Below are 21772 nucleotides of genomic sequence, written 5' to 3' on the forward strand. Positions count from 1 at the left end.
ACTTCGCTAAACAATTTATTAACCTATTAAATATCTTGACAGTCATCCTGTGCTAATTGATATGAACAAGTTTCTGAAGTCAGCATTTGATCTAGCAGCAAGTCTCAAAATTGCTCAGAGATTTAATGAAGTAAAGAGAATCACTGGAAAACATTTTTTTACTATCCAGATTGACTAGTATTGTGTGGGCTCTTAGGTCCAAAAACTGCAAGTTGACAATTTCTATGGGAAGATTAATTACCTTCAAGAGAAATATAAATTTCCCCTCTCTTATATTTGCAACATCACTAAAACAGGTGCATCAAATGTGCATACAAATGATGAAGTCCCTTCAATAAAAGTGTGAAAGACTGGGCAAACTAACATCTGCACAAAGTGGTTGAAATATAACACTAACTCAATTAAAGTCACTGGTTATTTTCTACCACCACTTTTCATCAATGTTTCCAACTTGGGGGTACCCATAAGATTTGCAGGTGGGGAGGGGAGAGTCACTGTTCACTGGTGAATGTAGGGTAGAAGAGAGAGCCAGATAGATTTTTTACGGGGAATATTAAATACAATTAGAAAAAATGATTTATTTTTATTTTTAGGGGGGTTCTAGTTAAAAACAATACTCGATTCTATATGATGTCATCTAGTGGCCTGGGATTCCTCAAGTTCACTGCACTTAATTATGTCAGATGCTGTTGTCAGCAGTTTGGCCCATTAGCAATCATGGCATAATGTAAGCATCATTTTTACTCTAATCAAGAGTTCAAATTGTCTATGAATATTGTATGTTGTATATTTATTGTTTTATTAAACAGAATGGCTACTAAGGATAAGGAAATATGTACAAAAGTGTGCCAAGAATGGGGAAGTTGACTCTCTACTGAAATATATATAGGTATATATATGTTGCTATTATTTCTTATTATAGCCTACTTATCTGTAGAGCACACCTAAGTTCATGTGCAGAGGAATTGTTGGATATTACAAAGCTCAGAGCAAGTTTATGTAGTGTTTAAAGAATTTCTGTGTAAATTCTAGAACCACTCAGCCTTCTACCTTCTCGAATACATGATATTTTAAATATAAGTGTGAGAAAGCCTATCTACTGTGTGTCACCTGTCTGTGTGTGCAGGCCCGAATTAATAATCATGATTGTCATTATTGGTCCCCTGTCAAACCACAGACCCATTGACAATCAACACAAATGGTCGTTAATGGTCTGGTGTGGAATTTTAAATGGTTACTTGATAGTACCATATTATTTTGAGCAAAATATTACCGAGGAATCTTATTTACAACTTCTCTGCGCAGATTTTTTTGAACTAATGGAACACGTTGATTTAGAAACTAGGCAATGAATGTGGTTCCAAAAGGACAGAACAACTCCCCATTATGCTAAAAATGTGTGGAAGATTTTAAATTTATGGTACCCTGGTCCGTGGATAGGAGATGTGAGGTCATTTCAAAAATATTGTCTACAAAAGGAATACAAATGTGTCAAAAATGAGATCGACAGGAAGTGCAAAATGGCTAAGCAGGGATGGCTAGAGGACAAATTTAACGATATAGAGGCTTATCTGAATAGGGGTAAGATAGATACTGCCTACAGGAAAATTAAAGAGACCTTTGGAGGAAAGAGAACCACTTGTATGAATATCAAGAGCTCAGATGGAAACCCAATTCTAAGCAAAGAAGGGAAAGCAGAAAGGTAGAAGGAGTATATAGAGGGTCTATACAAGGGCGATGTACCTGAGGACATTATGGAAATGGAAGAGGAGGTAGATGAACACGAAATGGGAGATACGATACTGCGCGAAGAGTTCGACGGTGCACTGAAAGACCTGAGTCGAAACAAGGCACCGGGAGTAGCCAACATTCCATTAAAACTACTGACAGCCTTGGGAGAGCCAGTCCTGACAAATCTCTACTGTCTGGTGAGCAAGATGTATGAGACAGGTGAAATACCCTCAGACTTCAAGAAGAATGTAATAATTCCAATCCCAAAAAAAGCAGGTGTTGACAAATCCTAAAATTATTTAATTATCAGTTTCATAAGTCACAGCTGCAAAATACTAACATGAATTCTTTACAGACGAATTTAAAAACTACTGGAGACTGACCTTGGGAAAGATCAATTTGGAATCCGTAGAAATATTGGAACACGTGAGTCAATACTGACCTTACGACTTATCTTAGAAGAAAGATTACGGAAAGGCAAACCTATGTTTCTAGCATATGTAGACTTAGAGAAAGCTTTTGACAATGTTGACTGGAATACTCTCTTTCAAATTCTGAATGTGGCAGGGGTAAAATACAGGGAGCGAAAGGCTATTTACAATTTGTACAGAAACTAGATGGCAGTTATAAGAGTCGAGGGACATGAAAGGGAAGCAGTGGTTGGGAAGGGAGTGAGGCAGGGTTGTAGCTTCACCCCAATGTTATTCAATCTGTATATTGAGCAAGCAGTAAAGGAAACAAAAGAAAAGTTCAGAGTAGGTATTAAAATCCATTAAGAAGAAATAAAAACTTTGATGTTCACCGATGACATTGTAATTCTGTCAGAGACAGCAAAGGACTTGGAAGAGCAGACGAACGGAATGGATATTGTCTTGAAAGGAGAATATAAGATGAACATCAACAAAAGCAAAACGAGGATAATGGAATGTAGTTGAATTAAGTCGGGTGATGCTGAGGGAATCAGATTAGGAAATGAGACACTTAAAGTAGTAAAGGAGTTTTGCTATTTGGGGAGCAAAATAACTGATGATGGTCGAAGTAGAGAGGATATAAAATGTAGACTGGCAATGGCAAGGAAAGCGTTTCTGAAGAAGAGAAATTTGTTAACATCGAGTAATGATTTAGGTGTCAGGAAGTCGTTTCTGAAAGTATTTGTATGGAGTGTAGCCATGTATGGAAGTGAAACATGGACGATAAATAGTTTGGACAAGAGGAGAATATAAGCTTTTGAAATGTGGTGCTACAGAAGAATGCTGAAGATTAGATGGATAGATCATATAACTAATGAGGAAGTATTGAATAGGATTGGGAAGAAGAGAAGTTCATGGAACAACCTGACTAGAATAACAGATCGGTTGGTAGGACATGTTCTGAGGCATCAAGGGATCACCAATTTAGTATTGGAGGTAGTGTGGAGGGTAAAAATTGTAGAGGGAGACCATGAGATGAATACACTAAGCAGATTCAGAAGGATGTAGGTTGCAGTAAGTACTGGGAGATGAAGCTTGTACAGGATAGAGTAGCATGGAGAGCTCCATCAAACCAGTCTCAGGACTGAAGACCACAACAACAACCACACTAATTAAGCACCCCAATGTGTGAGAGGCAAGGGGACTCATACTAATGAAGCACCCCATGGGAACATGATTCCACTACATCCATGCCATTGTTCCTGGGTAATGCTAAAAATTTGATATAGTACATTTTGTACAAAAATAGGTTAATTTGACATAATGAATTAATTGGTACACAATTTTTTATTGATTTGATTTATCTAGAATTAAACAAGAAAGATGCATTAGAGTTGTTTTCCAATATTACTTTTTTCTCTATTTCAGTGCCATCTGTCAATGGTTCAAAAAACTGTTTCAGACAAGACTTGATTACTTTTTCATGGAGAATCAGAATCTGGAATAAAAAATGGATGTTTCCATTTAAGATTTAAAAGTTGCCCCCCTGCACCACCCAAGGGAGCAGGGCACGCAGGTCACGTGCAGTATCATTTGATGTCCCCCTTTGAGCTTATGAACTTGTATTACCCACCATTTTTGCTCAAAGTATAGTTTTCGAGATAATCTCATCCGAAACTTCAGATGAACCGCCCTGTATATATTCCTTTCACTAGCATCATTCTTTGGAGAAGAATGTTTTTGGAGAGTGACATAGAGGTGGCTATCCAGAGAAGATCAGCTGTGCATGCCAAGTAAGTCTATGCATGTAAAAGAAGTGAGCAGATTGCAATCCAACTTCACACATTCTTGTGGTCAAAAACATTAGAATGTAGCGACCAGTTTGAAAGGACCAAAGGAAAAAAAGGAATTTTGAGATGAAAACAAGGGGAAAAGCTATCAAGTGCTTCCATAGCAACTGAGCACAACAAGATTAAACATCAATTTCAAGGAAATGGATTCTGCCTAAATATCCAACGGAGAAAATTTGTAACAGTAAATAAGGGAGAAGTGAAAAAAAACACAACAAGAGAAACTGGAGAGAAGATCTTGACATATTAGATTAAGAAGAGATATGCCTAGCATGATATGACTAAGGAGATCCGGTGTGGGGAGTATACACTTTTGACACATCGTGGGTTCACAGTAGCAGAAACCAGCATCCAATGCTGCCGGCACCTCTTGCTGTTCACCGGTGTTCACCTACTTCCATGTCCAGTAACTGATGCCTACGTGGAAACCAACAACCGATGCCACCAGCACCAGTTGCTGTTCACCGATGCTGATTACACTTACGCTCAATGACACAGCCCAAATTCTAAGCCCGGTGAGCATAAAACATAATGTTCATTCAACAGCTTCTACCACATTGTATTAATATAATAACGTTATTAGTGTAGTTATTATACTTAAAGTTAATTTTAAGATGCTCACAAGGGATAAAGCTTGTAAAATTATGGATCAGGAACACCAAGTTGGAGAAACTTCAGAACCAGGCATGGCTATAAAAATTAGTAAAGAAGGACCAGACTGGTCTTAGTTAGTAAATCTAATCAAAGCTCAAAATGCTACTTTAAGAAAGGAACTATGTGCAACTTTGGGTATCTAACTTGGGACTCTAGAATAAGTGAAAAAATAGACTCAGTAAATGCTCAATTAAATGATAAATAGATGCCCAGAGTGAGATCTTGGATAGTCAAGCAACCAATCTGGGTTTATTAAGTGTGAAGGTTGATGCACAGAGTAGAGAATTTAGTAATATATGCAAAGGAATGGATGCTTTAAAGACTGAATTTGACACTCTAAATGGTAAAATTGAATATCTGAAATTAGATTTAAAGAAGGAACTGACTAATTCTTGAAGCATTCATGTAAATCAAATGTTTGCTGAATTCAACAAAAAACAGACTATTAATTTTCAGAATTTGACCAGAAAGTTAGAATGGAATATTTTTAATATTGAGGAGAAATATAATAGTGTAGAATTAGAGATTAATGAAAAGTTAGTGTCATTGGAGGATGTATGTCATGCTCAGTTTAATGCTGTAAAGCAGGGATGGTATGGCACTGTAAGCATAGCGAATTAATGCCTGACATTCATTCACAAATTACAAGTGTAAGTACACGAGTAGACAGTTTAGAAAGAAGCTTAAAAGAGAAGATGGCAAGCTCTGGTATCATAAATTTAAGTAGTCTGGAGGAGCAGGTAGAGAAAATTATAGATTGGAAAGTCACAGAGAATAACATCGAGGAATGCATTGCCTATGGCTTCATCCAAATTTACTGATACCAGAAAGGGCATAGACTAACTCTAGAGAAATGGCAAACTTATGCAGGAACATGTAGAAGAATGACGAATTTCACCCAATGTTGTGCTGACTAGTGAAGTAGTTACTGATTTGCAATTGGGGCGGTGGGGGGGGGGGGGGGTGAGGGGGGCAATTCAGGGTTATCGAGACAATTCCCTAATTTCAAGCCCGACAGAGAGGTGCATCCGACTCATTTTGTGAAAAGATTCAAAAAGCTATCATGAAAACTGGGAAATATCTAAAATTATTGAATTTGCTGTGGGGTACCTTTTAGGGGAATCCTCAGAATGGGGTACTGTAAATATTGAGAACTTTTCTTCGTGGGGAGAGTTTCAGAAGAAATTTAAAGAGAAATATTGGTCTGCTAGTACACAGGAGAAACTAATATCAGATTTGTGGGACCCAAAATATTACAATAATACCTGGGGTACCATGAGGAAATATTTAGACTGGCATCTAATATGGGCAAAGTATTTAGATAAGCTGACAGAGGAAGAGGTTTTAATTCAAATTTTGATTAGACAATTACCCATCTATGCAAGAAATGACATCTGGTTTAGTGGCTGGAAAATGGTTGAAGAATTGTTATCTTTCATTGACACACTAGATGCTCTAAATAAAGACTGTAACGAAACTTTACATCAAGGGGAAAATTCGAATTTCGAAAGGAATAGTGGGATAATTTCAAAAAGCATGAAGTCAACCTAGCTAGAGTTCACCAGTGCAATAGAAAAATGGTAACAACCATCATCATCAGAAGAAGCATCCACCTTAGAATGTAGGTCCAGTAACTTCACAAGAATTTGTACGAAGTAATAATAGAGCACAAAGTGGTATCATACTATCTTGATTCGGTTACCAACCTGTGATTACAAATAATGTGGGAAACGTGGTGTGATCTGGATCCAGGGCCAGGGCCAAGGTCATAGAGATTCACTAAGAGGCCTGATTAATGATAAGTATGTTATTTGCATGCACAGACTACCTACAAAAGTTTGGTTATCACTATAACAACCAAACCTAGTTTTCAACAACCCATAACCAACAATAGCAGGGACTGTGGAAACTTCTGAAGTTAACATATTTATAGACTCATGGACTGAAGTATCACTCATATCTAGTGCATTCTTTAATTTATTTCACACTAAACAGCACTTACTGCTATTACCAGTAACTGGAGCTTACATAGTTGGTATAAGAGGAACGAAAAGTAAAATTGTGAAACAGGAAACCCAAATGAATTGCAGTGTTGGAAATATCTTATTTCTTCAAACACTTTCAATAGTATAAAATATTAATAGTGATATATATTTTGGTTTAGATGGGTTATTAGAATTTAAAGTCATCTTTAATTTTGAGAATCTTCTTTGTTTTGGTAAACGGAACAGTAGACAATGGATACCATTTGTGACAGTTAGCTACATCAGTAAACAAACAACCGAACGTCAGTGTATGCGATTAACAGCTACAGCACAGATGTCACCAGAGATTGATAATGTAGTTCCAGGAACACTACAAACTGACATACAAGGCAGTGTTAATGAGTCACTAATATTGACAAAACAACAAAAGCAAAATTTATATAAAATTTAAGTGGAGTATGGAATAGTGTTCTCCGATTGTCCCGGTGACATCAGTGGCTACATTTGTAAATTCAAAATCAGAGATAACACACTATTCTTCTGCAAGCTGTATCCAATACCGGTAAGTTGGAAAGAAGCAGTGAGGGAGGAAATCAACCAAATGATTGATAACAATATAATAGAAGGTAGCTTGCCACGTCATGAATAACCCTTTGTCAAGTTGAAAAAAAACTACGGGTGTGGTACAATTAGTGTTAGATGCATGGACATTGAATAAGCATTTAGAGACAGAAAGACACAGACTGATTAACATCAAAGAATTGTTATTCAAATTTGAGAAAGCAAGGTTTTTCAGCACGGTGGACCCGACTGCAGGATATTGGAAAATCAGGTTACATCCAGAATCAAAAAAGTACACAGCATTCTTATTTCATGGCTCATATCATTTCAATGTATTGCCATTCAGACTTAATATTTCTGTATATGTATTTATATGTGTGCTGGATGGAGCATTAGGGAGAGATTTATTGAAGGATTTAATAATGTATGTAGACGATATCCTTTAATATCAACTACTTGGGAAGAACATTGTCTCACCTTATGCAGAACTCTGAAAAGATTTAAAGAGAAAGGTGTTATGGTGAAACTGTCTAAATCATTCTTTTCATGCCAAGAGCTTAGGTTTTTGGTCATATTGTATGGGTGCAGGGAAATGAACCGGACCCTGAATGCATTACAGCTATTAAAGAGTGTCTACACCACAGAAATTTAAGACAGTTGAAGGGTTATATAGATATGGCTGGATGCTATCGACAGTACAGAAGAAGTCACAAATGAAATGACCTGAAAATTTTATGTTTATTAAGGAAGGGGTAATGGGATCAAGAAGCAAATGATGCATTTGTAGAGGTCAAAAGTACGCTTGTTGAATCACCCATATTACATCATCCAGTTATGGGCAAACTGTTCAGAATTTCAACAGACGCATCTGATTATGGTACTGCTGCAGAATTTTTCTGAGGATAATGGGATTTATATAGTGTTGAACACTGAACCATAGCTTTTGCTAGCCGTAGTCTAAATAAGCATGAATTGAATTACATGGCTGCTGAAAAAGAACTATTGGTGATTGTATGGAGTAACCAAAATCTTTCAGACACTAGTATTGCAGTCAGAAATTCATGTTTATACAGATCATCAAGCTCTATCCTTTAACAATGAGGTTCTCATTCAACACAGTAGATTAATGTGATGGATGCTTTCCCTACAAGAATACGATATTAGGATACAATATGTAAAAGGTTCTGAGAATATTGTACTGGATGCTTTGTCTAGATTACCAATAGCAATGGAAGAGTTGACATGTACAGAAGGACCAGGCATTATTTTTGTAATCAATTTTATGTCAGTAGAAAATCTGAAGATCAGGGTACAAGAGATGGCTCGAAGAATAACAGAAAATATTCATCATGATCCCTATTTTACAGAAATGTTTTCTATGTGCATCTGGAATACCTTACCTCCTAATCAAGTGGGAAAATGGAAAATTGTGAGTCATAATTTGTTTTGGAGAGACAGTGTAACTTCGCAATGTTGGTGTTTATGCATTCCGAAAGTAATGAAAGACACATTTATGTGGTATGTTCATACAGGGTGTGGACACTTCAGTATCAAATATAGAATAAGTTTTATTATTTTAAGAATCCAGGGCATAATGTAGCATTTTTGATTAGAACTTGTGAAATCTGTCAGGAAGTGAAAGAGGATCATACTCATGTGAAATACAAAATGAATCAGATTATTCCTAAGTCGTGACATGATCTCACAGCAGCAGATTGTTTTGGGACAATTCCAGAAGGAAAGGGAGGAGTGTCATACATTTTGGTCACCATAGAGTGCTGCTCAAAATATGTTAGGCTATATCACACCACACAAGCAAATACGCAGACAATTATACACAGTTTACAACAATACCTTCTAGAAGTAGGTAAAATAAAATGGTTTCTTACTGATAATGGCCCACAATTTGTGAATAATGAATTTAAAGAATTTATAGCATGGTACGGTATTCGTCAAGTGTTAATATCCAACTATAACACATCCTTGAAACCATGTGAATGAGTAACAAAGGAAATTGGAAAACTATGCCGCACCTACTGCCATGAAAAACATATTTTATGAGCAATGAAAATTAAAGACTTTTAACTTATTCTAAATGAATTACCACATTCATCAACTGGGCTACACCTTTAGAAGTAATGGGTGAACCATATACAGGAGAAACTATCATTAGATGTTTTAGTTGGCCTGAACAAAATGAACCAGGAAATAGTTTCTAAGAATTTAGTCTAAAAGACACTTCAAAGAGTAAGTAAACATAATTTAAAAAAAGCTTTTGAACCTCAGTACAAGGTTTATGACCTAGTTCTTGTAAATCATCATCTTCAAACCTCTGCCCTGAAGAAAGAGGCACACAAGTTTTTCCAAAAATGTTAAGGACCATACCGAATACAAATGGTGATCCATACCAAGACATTATTTTTAATGGATCTACAACTAGATCAGAAAAGGGAAAGTCTAATGTAAAGGACGTAAAGTTACATATCCCCCAGGGACATTATTATAGAAGAAACACCGAAAACAACTCGGGACCTGACGGTTGACACTCAACTGTTAATTCAGAGCGTTAGTTTTTATGCATCAAATTCCTTCAATATCTTAAGCTACTCTACCAAACCACACAAAGATATGATGAAAAAAGAAAAAAGAAAAATCATACTAAAAAGCATTTGTGATTACGTCACCCCCAACAGTTACCGGTGGTGGATTTCCTTATTCCATTCAGTCAGACTACTAACAACCTCTGATTCCCTATAAAATCTCTCAGGGGACTAAAGAAACTTCTGCATATGTGTTTCTGGTACTACACTTATGCACCCAGCAAGAGCACATATGAGGTAGGTATTTGCACAGTGCATGCGCACCTACCTGTCCCCAATCTGGACTTGTCCCAACTATGCTCGGTTGCACTATGAGGTGGAAATTTGCACACATTATCTCTGAACTCCATCACTTGGCACAGCCTTGGGACAAGATACATTTAGTGTGCCTGGTGAGCTCTTATCTCCCTTTGTTTCAACCAGCATGGTCTCCATGTATAATTAGTTCATATTTTTACTTGGACCTCTGTTATGACCAGCATGGCCTCCATGTATAATTAAGTCAAATTTTTCCTTGGAATGATCTTGGTATATAATCTCTTCACCAGTTGCTTTGCAAACCTGTGTGAAGAGGCCTTGATAAAATCAGTGTCACCAATTTTGTATGTATTATTGATATAAGGTGTCATTAAGATGACTCCAACACTGGTTTTCTTGAAAGATGCCAGGTAATCCTTTCATTGGTCATATATTTCTATCTAAATAGGGAGGCCGGTCGGTGTGGCCGAGCAGTTCTAGGCGCTACAGTCTGGAACCGTGCGACCGCTATGGTTGCAGGCTCAAATCCTGCCTCAGGCATGGATCTCTGTGATGTCCTTAGGTTGGTTAGGTTTAATTAGTTCTAAGTTCTAGGGGACTGATGACCTCAGATGTTAAGTCCCATAGTGCTCAGAGCCATTTTGAGGTAAATAGGGAGAACAATGTCATGGCACTTAACTTTAAAAATAATTTTTGATGTTGTGAGAATAATTTTCTCATACTGAATGTAATATATTCAGGCCAGAGTTCCAATTGATATTTCTTGACGCATATATTCCTTAGTGAACTGAAGGAAATATTACATTAGCAAAACATATAATATTGGATGACTAATTAAACAACTGTGATAACATAGCATTTAGGTTTACTACTTTGTACAGAATATTTTGTACCTTTTATGAAATGTGATGTAGATGGGAGGGTTTATATCAGTTTTGATAGGGGAGAGTACTGTGGATAACAGCATGATTTATAAGAGCATCTATATCATGACAAACCCAAAATATACACCACACCTTTCAAACAACCCTCACAAACAAGTTTGCCTCATTCTTCATCATTTGCCTCTTCCATAGGGTTGCTAAGATTTCCTCAAGGGTGAAGGGGGAATGTCTGTTCTGTAGGAGATGATTTAATAAAAACCTCCTCCGGCATCTCACTCAAGTAACTATGAGGTAGGGATCCTGGGGAAGGGAGGGTGGGAAGAGTTTCCTGTCTTTGAGGCTATCTTCTTTCTCTTCTTTGATCTTAGAAACCATTTCTATTTATTTTCTTTCTTACTTCTCATTTTTAGGTCCTATCTTTTGTTACCTCTTTCCATATTCACCTACTTCTATTGCAGAAGTCATTCCTGGTTTCCAAGGTTTCCAATGACCTGCATCTTATCTTCAGATAAGAAAGCCAAAGAATCAGACTACACAAACAAACATACGTGTACACACAAAATTACATTCATACACAAACATTAAAATTACAGACTAGAAACGAGGGGACAGTATCATGACAGAAGTCACTGTTGTGTACGTTTAGGAGTGTCAAAAGGAACACACTTATTTTCCCCCGAGTTCCTCCAAACTACAACAGATAATGAATGAGTAAATACTTAGAAAAGGTAGTACAAAAAGTGACAACAGAAAATAGATTACTCATGTGTCATGGACACCTGGAGTTTACGATTGGGGCGTGGAGGGGGGGAGGGGGGGAAGGGGGGGGGGGAATTATTGTTAATGTGAGAAAAATATATATAAACCTATGTAATAAATGTATACTATTAAAATGTGAATTGTTATTATATGTGATATTAATGTACACAATGATTATGTACAAAATATCACGTGTTCAATCTGAGGAAGGGGATATGTAGTGTTTCGAGAATTACCGCATAAATTCTAGAACCTCTCAGCCCTCTACCATCTCGAACACATGATATTTTAAATATAAGTGTGAGAGAGCCTATCTACTGCGCATCACCTGTCTGTGTGTGGAGGTCCGAAGTATATAGTGAGAAGACCATAGACACAGCAGTCAAATGGCACTGACAAGGACTTGTCGGTTGTGCCAAGGAAGTTGTAATGTAAGAACACAGCAGCCCCAAGGAACTTCTGTGTTAATCTGTGCTGTTTTATAACTTTCACTACAGTAGTGATGAAAAAACAGTCAAGCTGAAAAAAAGATTTTCAGTAACTTTTAACAATGACGTGCTAGAGGTAAGACTTGTCCATTATTTCTTTGGTTGTTGAATCAACTATGTGGTAAATGTATCTTAATTTGTGTCTAATGTGAGATGACACTGGTGACTTACAAGAAGTCTAATGTTGATGTGAGAACTGATAATTACATTCTTTATGGAAGTTTCTTTTGAAATACACCAACAGTGAACTAAAAGTATTCTTAGAGTACCTACGTCTCATGATCACGAGGAGCAGGAGGGAGGGAGGGAGAGAGGGGGAGGGGGGGGGAGAGAGAGAGAGAGAGAGAGAGAGAGAGAGAGAGAGAGAGAGAGAGAGAGAGAGAGAGAGAGAGAGAGTCATATATATTCCTCTAACTAGCATCATTTTTTGGAGAAGAAGATTTTGGAGACTGACAGAGCTGGCTATCCAGAGAAGAAGATCAATATTGCTATGTGTTCATTTAAGAAATGGCATGCACAGCTCAATTTCAGTGGTGCAAAAATAATATCGAATGTAAATGGTGGAAACTGTGTTTTATGTCAAAATACCAGGGTTTGTTTTCTGAGATTTGTCACCCCATCTAGGCCACCAATTGAGGTAAGATTCTTTGTTTGTGATCACATCATCACATTCTGACAGTCCTGTACATCCATCAATTTACTTGTGTCCCAAATTTTTTTTCAGGACTACTTCATGGCAGGTTAAGACTGTACACCAGACCCAGCAGACTCTTAAACTGGAAACTTTGGACAGCTCACTCCACAGAAGACAAACATGATTCATACTGCCCCTGTGTGTATAGATTCAATATGCCTTGCTAGTCCTATTTGGTAAGGGTCCCACACACTTCAGCAATTTTCTAGAACTAATTACACAAGTGATTTGTAAGCTATCTCCTTTATAGACAGTTCAAGATGGCACCAGGTGAAAGCACCTCTTGTAGTGATGTCTCACTTACTGTAAAATGTGATTGTGATGTGGGTAAAATTTGTGTGAAAAGGTCAAGTGAGGTATCCTGTGTACTGAGTGCAAGTCGTGGTACCATGATAAATGTGTAAAAGTGGTTGGTTGGTTTGTGTGATGAAAGGGACCAGATGTGTAAAAGTGAAACTGAAGTATATAAAAGAGGATCATGACTGGACATGTCATCAGTGCTTTACAAGTGCTGCGAAAACATAATACAGAACACACTAAATTCAGAAGAAACAACAATAAGGGTTCTTTCATACAATATCAAGGACTGGAGCAAAATCATCACCTAGCACAAGATGTTGCTGCAAACAGTCTTTCTACACAGAAAATGTGGCATGAGCCAACTAAAGCATGTAAATATACAGTAAGTACAGCTCTGGTGATACTGCTATCAAATAAATAATTGCTTCTAGATGAAGACTGCAAGAAACCAGCAAACACAGATGAACCAAAATCAGTGACAAAACGTCAAATAAAGTGCACAGTCAAGAAAATTTGTACAATCAATAAAAAAGGAAATACAAAAAGTGAGTCCTTCAACAGAATCACTGATAAAACAAATGAACACATTTCGTCATTTACAGCCACAGGAATAACTAAGCTGACCACACCTTTGAGCAAGATAATGAAAAGCAGTAATTCAATAAATGGCTTAACTAAGAATGACATGGTCATAATCATGGGTGGAAGCAATGAAGTATACCTAAACGAGTGTAAATTTGCCACACACTGTCTAGAAACAACACTACTGAACCTCAAAGTACCGAATATTGTAGTGAGAAGCATGCCTCACAGACATGATCTGCAGAGTAACTCAATCTTAATCTAATATGCAAGTTTTATCAAAACATAACATTCTTTGAGCTCCCCAACTCAAGAGATCTGTTCACAAAACATGGTCTACACTATAACAGCACTGCAAAGTCATGCATTGGCAAAATTCTGACGAAACGAATACAGAAAGATGACCATTCTGGAAGAAATACAATTGCTATATAGCCAGCTTTGATCAAGGAAATATGAAAACACCATAACAGCTCCATAAAAAAAAATCCTGGCTGTGCTAATGCTGTGGCTGTGACACTATCACTTGAACAAGAAGAGTCAGTGCCAGAATCACCTTCAGCAGGAACAACAAGAAAATGTGAGGATCTAACAGAAGAAACAGTGTCCATTGCATCAGTTGGTAGGATAACTGTAACACCTCATCACCAAAAGGATTTTTTATACCAAGGCAAGAGAAACAAAGTCTACAAGGTAAGCAGTGCCCAATGCTTCTCAGTCTCGCACCAAAAAATGCAAAGCATAAGAAACAAAAGGCAACAATTATTGGTGGAACTGCAGTCTATTGGCAGCTCACTTGTTTGCATAACAGAACATTGGTGTAACAGTTCCGAATTAAGAAATGTAGCACTATATTCCTACAGTCTAGCCTGTCATTACAGCAGAAACACTATGAAATGCGGTGTATCATGGATATACATGGAGGAGGGGATTATGTAAATAATTAGAAATGACATTACGGCATTAAGTGAGGATAAACATGTAGAAACATCAGTCTTTGGTATACATGTAGGTTTTTTATCTCTCAAGCTAACTGTACTATGCAGTTATCATGCTCCTAGTGGTGACGTGGACACATTCACTACAAAGCTAACCCAAGCATTACATACGGTCTCCCGCCCCTAACGCAAAATCATCATTTGTGAAGTTCTAAACATTAACATGATGAACCCAGATATGTCGTGCCATAGTTTTTGGAATATTATCTACACCTATGGCATATCACCATTAATTAATGCTGCCACTAGGATAACCAGACATTCAGCATCAAGTATTGACTATACGCTATAGACAGAGAGAAAGATAGGTGAGACATTGTCATAGATGACCTTGGCACCTCAGACCATTCCAGTCGGTTATTAAAATCAGGCATAGAATTAGATAATAACACTAAAATACACAAGTACAGTAAGGGTTTTTTGTAAGTCAAAAAGAGCTCTATTTGCCTCACTAATTAACAGTGAAACATGGGAGGAAATGTACAGAGAAACTATTACAAATGGGAAGTTTTCAAAGATTCTGTCAATATTTAAATTAAGATTTGAAGAAGTGTTTCCTAAAGTTCTAAGAATCACTAAATCATGCAACAGCTGGGTAACCAATGGGATAAGGAAACCCTCTGAAACCCTAATGCACCTTAGCTCATTGAAAAACTACAGTAACAATTCAGCATTTCATAACTGTTATCACACATACAGAAAGATCTACATGAAAGTATTGTTAGTGGCTAAAAGGTACCAAAATTACAAATTTATAGAAAAAGCTAATAACAAAATCAAAGCAGCATGGAAAATCACCAAACAGGAAAGTAACTGGAAAAAATTAAAGCCAGTAAATATACAGTTCCAACACAATGATACCAAAATAAATGACCACAAAAAACTGTCAAACTCTGCCAATAAGTATTATAGCAACCAAAGTCCAACAAAACAAAGAATTTACACAGGCATCAACTCCATGGGGCCGGAGGGGGCCCAAGCTCCCTCAAAAAATCATTTGGGCTGAGGGAGTGGAAGGGGGGACAAAGGGGGGCCTCCGCCAACCCTCACAATAATTTTAGAAAATTATTTGTTTCATTATGCTTTGTAAAAAAACAAAATTATATTAGAATTTTTCCTTGTTTGTGGGAGTTACCTTTTAAAATATGTTCAGTAATGCATTAAAACAAATAGTTATTATGGTAGTAAGCAGGCTAACTGAAAATGAGTGGTGTGAATCATGATAGTGTTACGGTGCTGCAGGCACACTTAACATTTGACCCAGTGTGTGTAACTTCGGGTCAAGTCTAGTGCCAGCAGGCCAGCACTGAGGCTGCGGTGACATCAAAGGACTAGAGCAGAAGCACCTGGAACCCTCAGCCATGCATCGCCTTGATCCTTTAAGACATTAGGAATATGTGGCTGTATAAAGCCCACCCTGCTGTCACAGTCATTCATTGTGGGTAGTTTCATTCCGTGCATGCTGCAGCCATGTTTACTATTCTGACTTTAGAGTCTAGTGGACTATTTTTTGTATGGCTGTATTTTATTCATTTACTTTAGTCTCTTAGTGTACTGTGAATTAAGTTTCCAATGGATAAATTTGTTACCAAAACTGTGCACTGGGACGTTGATGCTGCTGCTGCTGCTGCTGCAAGTCAGCCTCCAACAATTATTATGTCATCAATTGCTTTGTTGTCTTCAGGCAAGAACCATTCACAGCCGAAACCTGGTCAATCTGGTAAGGGAAGATCATTTCAGAAGTCGTGGTTGATCAAATATATATAGCTAGAATATAAAGAATCTACCGAAAATGTTTTTTGCAAAACCTGCAAAGAGGCAGATGCTAAAAATCTATTACAATTCTTCAAAAAAAGAAGATGCATTTACTTCCATAGGGTGTTCTAACTGGAAAAAGGCTTTGGAAAAATTCTGTTTTCATGGAGATATGTCTACGCATAAAGAAGTTGTTCAGTTAGTGATAGAATTTAGTTTCAGAAGTGTGGCATCCCAATTGAATGAACAGTTAGACAGTTAGACAGTGATATGAAGAAAGGCTGTTTAGCTCTTGGGACAATTTTTACTATACTGTGCAGTTTCTATGGTGACAAGGAATAGCAATTAGAGGGCATGAAGATCCAACTCAGGTATGTCATTCTTCTGGAGTTCCAGCAATTGGAAGAAAACTGAGTTTAAAGGCTGGTTATGTCAATTGGGGTATAAGTGGACACCCCATGATATTCAAAATGATATCATTGATCTACTACAAAAGTCTGTGTTGAGAAAGGTATTGGCTTCAATCAAGAAGACTGAATATTTTTATATTATGGTTGACGAAACAAATGATTGATTGATTTGTGAACAAGTGTCATTTTGTATCCATGTTGTTAATGATTCCCTAATCATCAATGAAGACTTTATTGGCTAATATGAGACCCCCAACACTGAATCACAAACTCTAGTATTTTAAAAGACATTTTTGCTCATCTTGATTTGTCAATGCATAACTTAAGAAGACAATGCTATGATGATTTCTCGAATATGAGAGGTAAGTTCTAAGGACTAAAAAGATTAGTTTTGGACTACAACCAAAAACACATTATGTGCACTGCACTACTCACGGTTTAGGCTTGTAAGTTGTTAATGATTCCCTAATCATCAATGAAGACTTTATTGGTTAATATGAGACCCCCAACACTGAATCACAAACTCTAGTATTTTAAAAGACATTTTTGCTCATCTTGATTTGTCAATGCATAACTTAAGAAGACAATGCTATGATGATTTCTCGAATATGAGAGGTAAGTTCTAAGGACTAAAAAGATTAGTTTTGGACTACAACCAAAAGCACATTATGTGCACTGCACTACTCACGGTTTAGGCTTGTAAGTTGTAGACAGTTTCCGCCATCTTAAGTCTATGAGGGACATTATGGCTTTAGCCAAGGACTTAATAAACACCGTAAGGGAATCAAACAAAAGGATGGAACTTTCCAGAAGCATACACTGTTGGAGTGCCAATGACTAAGGTGGTCTAGGACCCCTTTGCTCGACTTTATGTACTACATGAGTTTGTAGTACCTTGAGAATATTTAAAAACTTTACAGAAAATGTCACAAAAATCTCTAGAAATTCTTCAGCAGACAAAACAGAGGCAGGTTACAAATGTGCAGGCTAACTTAAGTCAATGTTACAAATCAAGACTTATTTCTTTTTACATCTTTATTGCCATGCAATGAACTGAGTCAAGGATGTCAATGAAAAAATTCAATGCCCTCATCGAAGTGTTGCTAACCTGGAAAATATGTATGAGGGCTTGATTTGTATATTGAATGGAAGGCATGATAGTTTTGAACACTTTTGGGAATTGTGTTTAAAAGAAAAACCTTCACAACTTGATGATCCTTCACTTCCTTGGAATCTAAGTAGACCAAAGAAGTACAAAAACAATGAGCCATCTCACCACACACTTTCAAAACCCAAAAGGAATACTACAAACCTGTTTGTACCGTTTCACAAACTTCGATGTAATCTTGCATTTCTCAGTGGTTTTCTTCCACTGGACTCACACAGGTCATTGCAGTTGAACAAGAGTGCTTGCTTTTAATAAACAGAGGTGAAACAAATTTGGAAAATCAACTGAGTTTTTCAAAAATGATGTATAGATTGGCAGACTGCGCTTACACTCAAATACAAGTATGTTAGCCGATATTGCTAATAAAAAACAACTGGTATTAAAAATAATGCATGATGTAAGAAAGTACATTACAAAATGGCTCTGAGCACTATGGGACTCAACTGCTGAGGTCATTAGTCCCCTAGAACTTAGAACTAGTTAAACCTAACTAACCTAAGGACATCACAAACATCCATGCCTGAGGCAGGATTCGAACCTGCGACCGTAGCGGTCTTGCGGTTCCAGACTGCAGCGCCTTTAACCGCACGGCCACTTCGGCCGGCAAAGTACATTACACAAGACCCTGCAGTTGGAGAAATGTTATGTGAGGTAGTGAAGTGCATTAAACTTCTCCAAGTATTTCCAGTCATGACAGCAACAGCAGAATGGTCATTTAGCACACATAGATGCCTGAAGTCTTATCTCCGATCAAGAATGGGGCAAAAGCGATTGAACAACTTGGCTGTACTTCATGCCCAATGAGATATTTTGGATGAATTGGATATCTGACCAGTCATCAATTACTTCACATTCAGTAATCCAGTCAGAGGGTCAACATTTGCACCTTTTTAAAGACACTCTAGCCCAAAAAATGGCATTTAGAGCAATATTAAAAATCTTTATAAAATAGAGAATTAAATACATACATAGTGCTAAATTTTCAGTTTCAAAATATTAGTACTAGTTTATTACTGTATTATTTATTATAGTACTGTATTAGTCATTTTCAAATACTTAAATATTTTTAGGACGTATGACCCAATTAAAACCACTATTTACAAACATTTTGACTGAAATTATTAGGCATACTGTATTAACTTTATTAATTGTATTAGAGCATTAACTTTGAGTATCATTTTATTGTTTTTATTTAATGAATCCTGAGCCTTATTCAAAGTAAGCTTAAATTAGCTATTTCACTTATTAATCAAAGTGCTATTACTGTGCAACAGCAATATTTTATGTTTTATTCTTTTCATAATAGTTTAGGATTTCTTTAAATATAATTTCAGTTTTTTCAGAGCTATATATTCACTGCTCTGTAATAGTCTCGAAGTATGATTATCACAGTAAATTAAATTAGCTTTTTACAAAAATAACGTGCTTGTCTATGTTATTTTTTGGCTTTGAAATATAGAAACAAAAGTCAGGCTTGTTGAGTTTCCCGGAGTGTCAAGTTATTGTGAGTCCTTTTTTCCTGGTTCAAATGCTGAGCAAATGACTCTAAAATGCTTAAAAAAAAATTTGAAGCTCACCATTCTTCCATCTAAAATTTAGAAAATTTCCCAGGGCGAGATCCCCAGTATGGAGCCCCCAATATATTTTATAAGTCGACACCCCTGGTGCTTCCTGAAGGACTGCATGGACAACATTGAAGACCCTTTAGTGTACATCATCAATGAATCCTTCTCCTCAGGTTGCTTCCCAGATATACTGAAGCATACAAGAATCATAACTATATATAAGAAAGGTGACAAAAAAAGCATAGAAAATTACAGATCAATCTCGTTACTGTTATCCTTTGTAAATGTCATAGAGACCATAATGAAAAACAGGCTCATGGGGTACTTAAAGTTCCATCTTCTGAGTAACGAGCAATTTGGTTTCTGGGCTGGCAAAAGCACAAATTCAGCGGTAGCTCATTTCTCAAATGTTATCCTCGAAGCACTAGACAAAGGAGACCACATAACAAGGATCTTCCTTGATTTGACCAAAGTGTTTGACACAGCAGACCGCACAATTTTGCTAAGCAAACTAAATGCACTAGGAGTAAGAGAAGCAACAAACATGTGGTTTCATTCATACCTGCAAAACAGGGTCCAACAGGTTGAGATCACTCAAACTAACTCAAATCATACCTTTCAAATTCAGAATACATCAATATAAGAGTCCCCCCAAGGAAGTGTGCTGGATGCAGTCCTTTTTTTAATATACATCAACGATTTTCCACAAAGTGTCAAACATGGTGAATCAGTACTGTTTGCTGATGGTGACTCAGCTTTGATTTAGATGTTACTGTCAAGTGTACTCAACGAGAAAGCTGAGGAAACACTTAAGCATGCATTCCAATGAATAGAGACTAATAAATTAATCCTAAATGTAAAAAAGGAACAACAGCATTTGTTTCCACTTAAACAGAAAACCAAACAGTATCAAGCTAAAAGTTAATGAAGAGCACATAGACTGTGTACTATCAACAAAATTTTTAGGCATGGATGTCAACTCTCAACTAAACTGGACAAAGCACACTGCAGTGCTTGGAAAGCAAATAGCTTCATCATGCTATGCACTTGGGATAGTAAATTCAGTGTGTACTAGCTCATGTACTAGAAATGCATATTTTGCGTATGTCCACTTTATAATTGGTTATGGCATATCCTTCTGGGGGATCAACAGAGCACAACAGACAAATAATATTTAAGTTGCAAAAAAGGGCTGTACGAATCATAGCAGAAAGTAGCAATAGATCCCATTGTATGGCGTTATTTGAATCTTTGTGTATATTGACAGTTCTGTGTGAGTACATTTTATAGACAGTAATATACATAAAAAACACATTGACCAGTTCCCGATAAACAGTTCATACATCCACATAAAACCAGACACAGACAACACTTACACCTCTATAGGAAAAACAAATGAAAAACTGAAAATAGCATGTTATATAAGGGAATTAAACTGTACAACAATCTTCTGCAAGGGATCACAGACATAAGCAAAATAGATAACTTCAGGAATTTGCTAAAAAACATCTCTTGGAAAAGTGTTTTTTTACTGTCAAGTATGATTTGGAATAATGTAAATATAAAGATATATGTAAAAATTATCAACTGTGTTACTATGTGGTTTAACAATGTATCTTCATGTTACAATCTTAACAAATTCCAATTGTGATAATTATAAATTTGTTCACCTATTGTATATATTTACGTTGGCAACATCCATAAAATTCTGACACCCTACAGATGGTTAAATAAAAAAAATGATGCACTACCCACCCTCACAGTTTTACATCTCCAAGTATTTCATCTCTCACTTTCCACATTTCACAGTAATTCTCCTCATATGAGAGTAACACTCCTAGAAAACATCCCTCAGGCTGTTGCTAGGCCATGTCTCCACAATACCCTGTTTTCAAGGAGTGTTAGCCCCACAAGATATACAGCAGATCTTCTGTGAAACACTCAAGGTGTGGGATGAGGTTCTGGTGGAAGTTAGGCTGTGAGCATGGTCATGAGGCATGCCTGGATATCTGTGTTTTTAGAGTATGAGTGCCAAATGCCAGTCCCAGGTTTGAGTCCCAGCCTGGCACACAGATTTATTTTGCCAGGAAGTTCCTAGTTTGTAATCTACAAACACTTTG

The sequence above is a fragment of the Schistocerca serialis genome, chromosome 2 (genome assembly GCF_023864345.2).
Source record: "Schistocerca serialis cubense isolate TAMUIC-IGC-003099 chromosome 2, iqSchSeri2.2, whole genome shotgun sequence".
In the NCBI taxonomy this organism is placed as follows: domain Eukaryota; kingdom Metazoa; phylum Arthropoda; class Insecta; order Orthoptera; family Acrididae; genus Schistocerca; species Schistocerca serialis.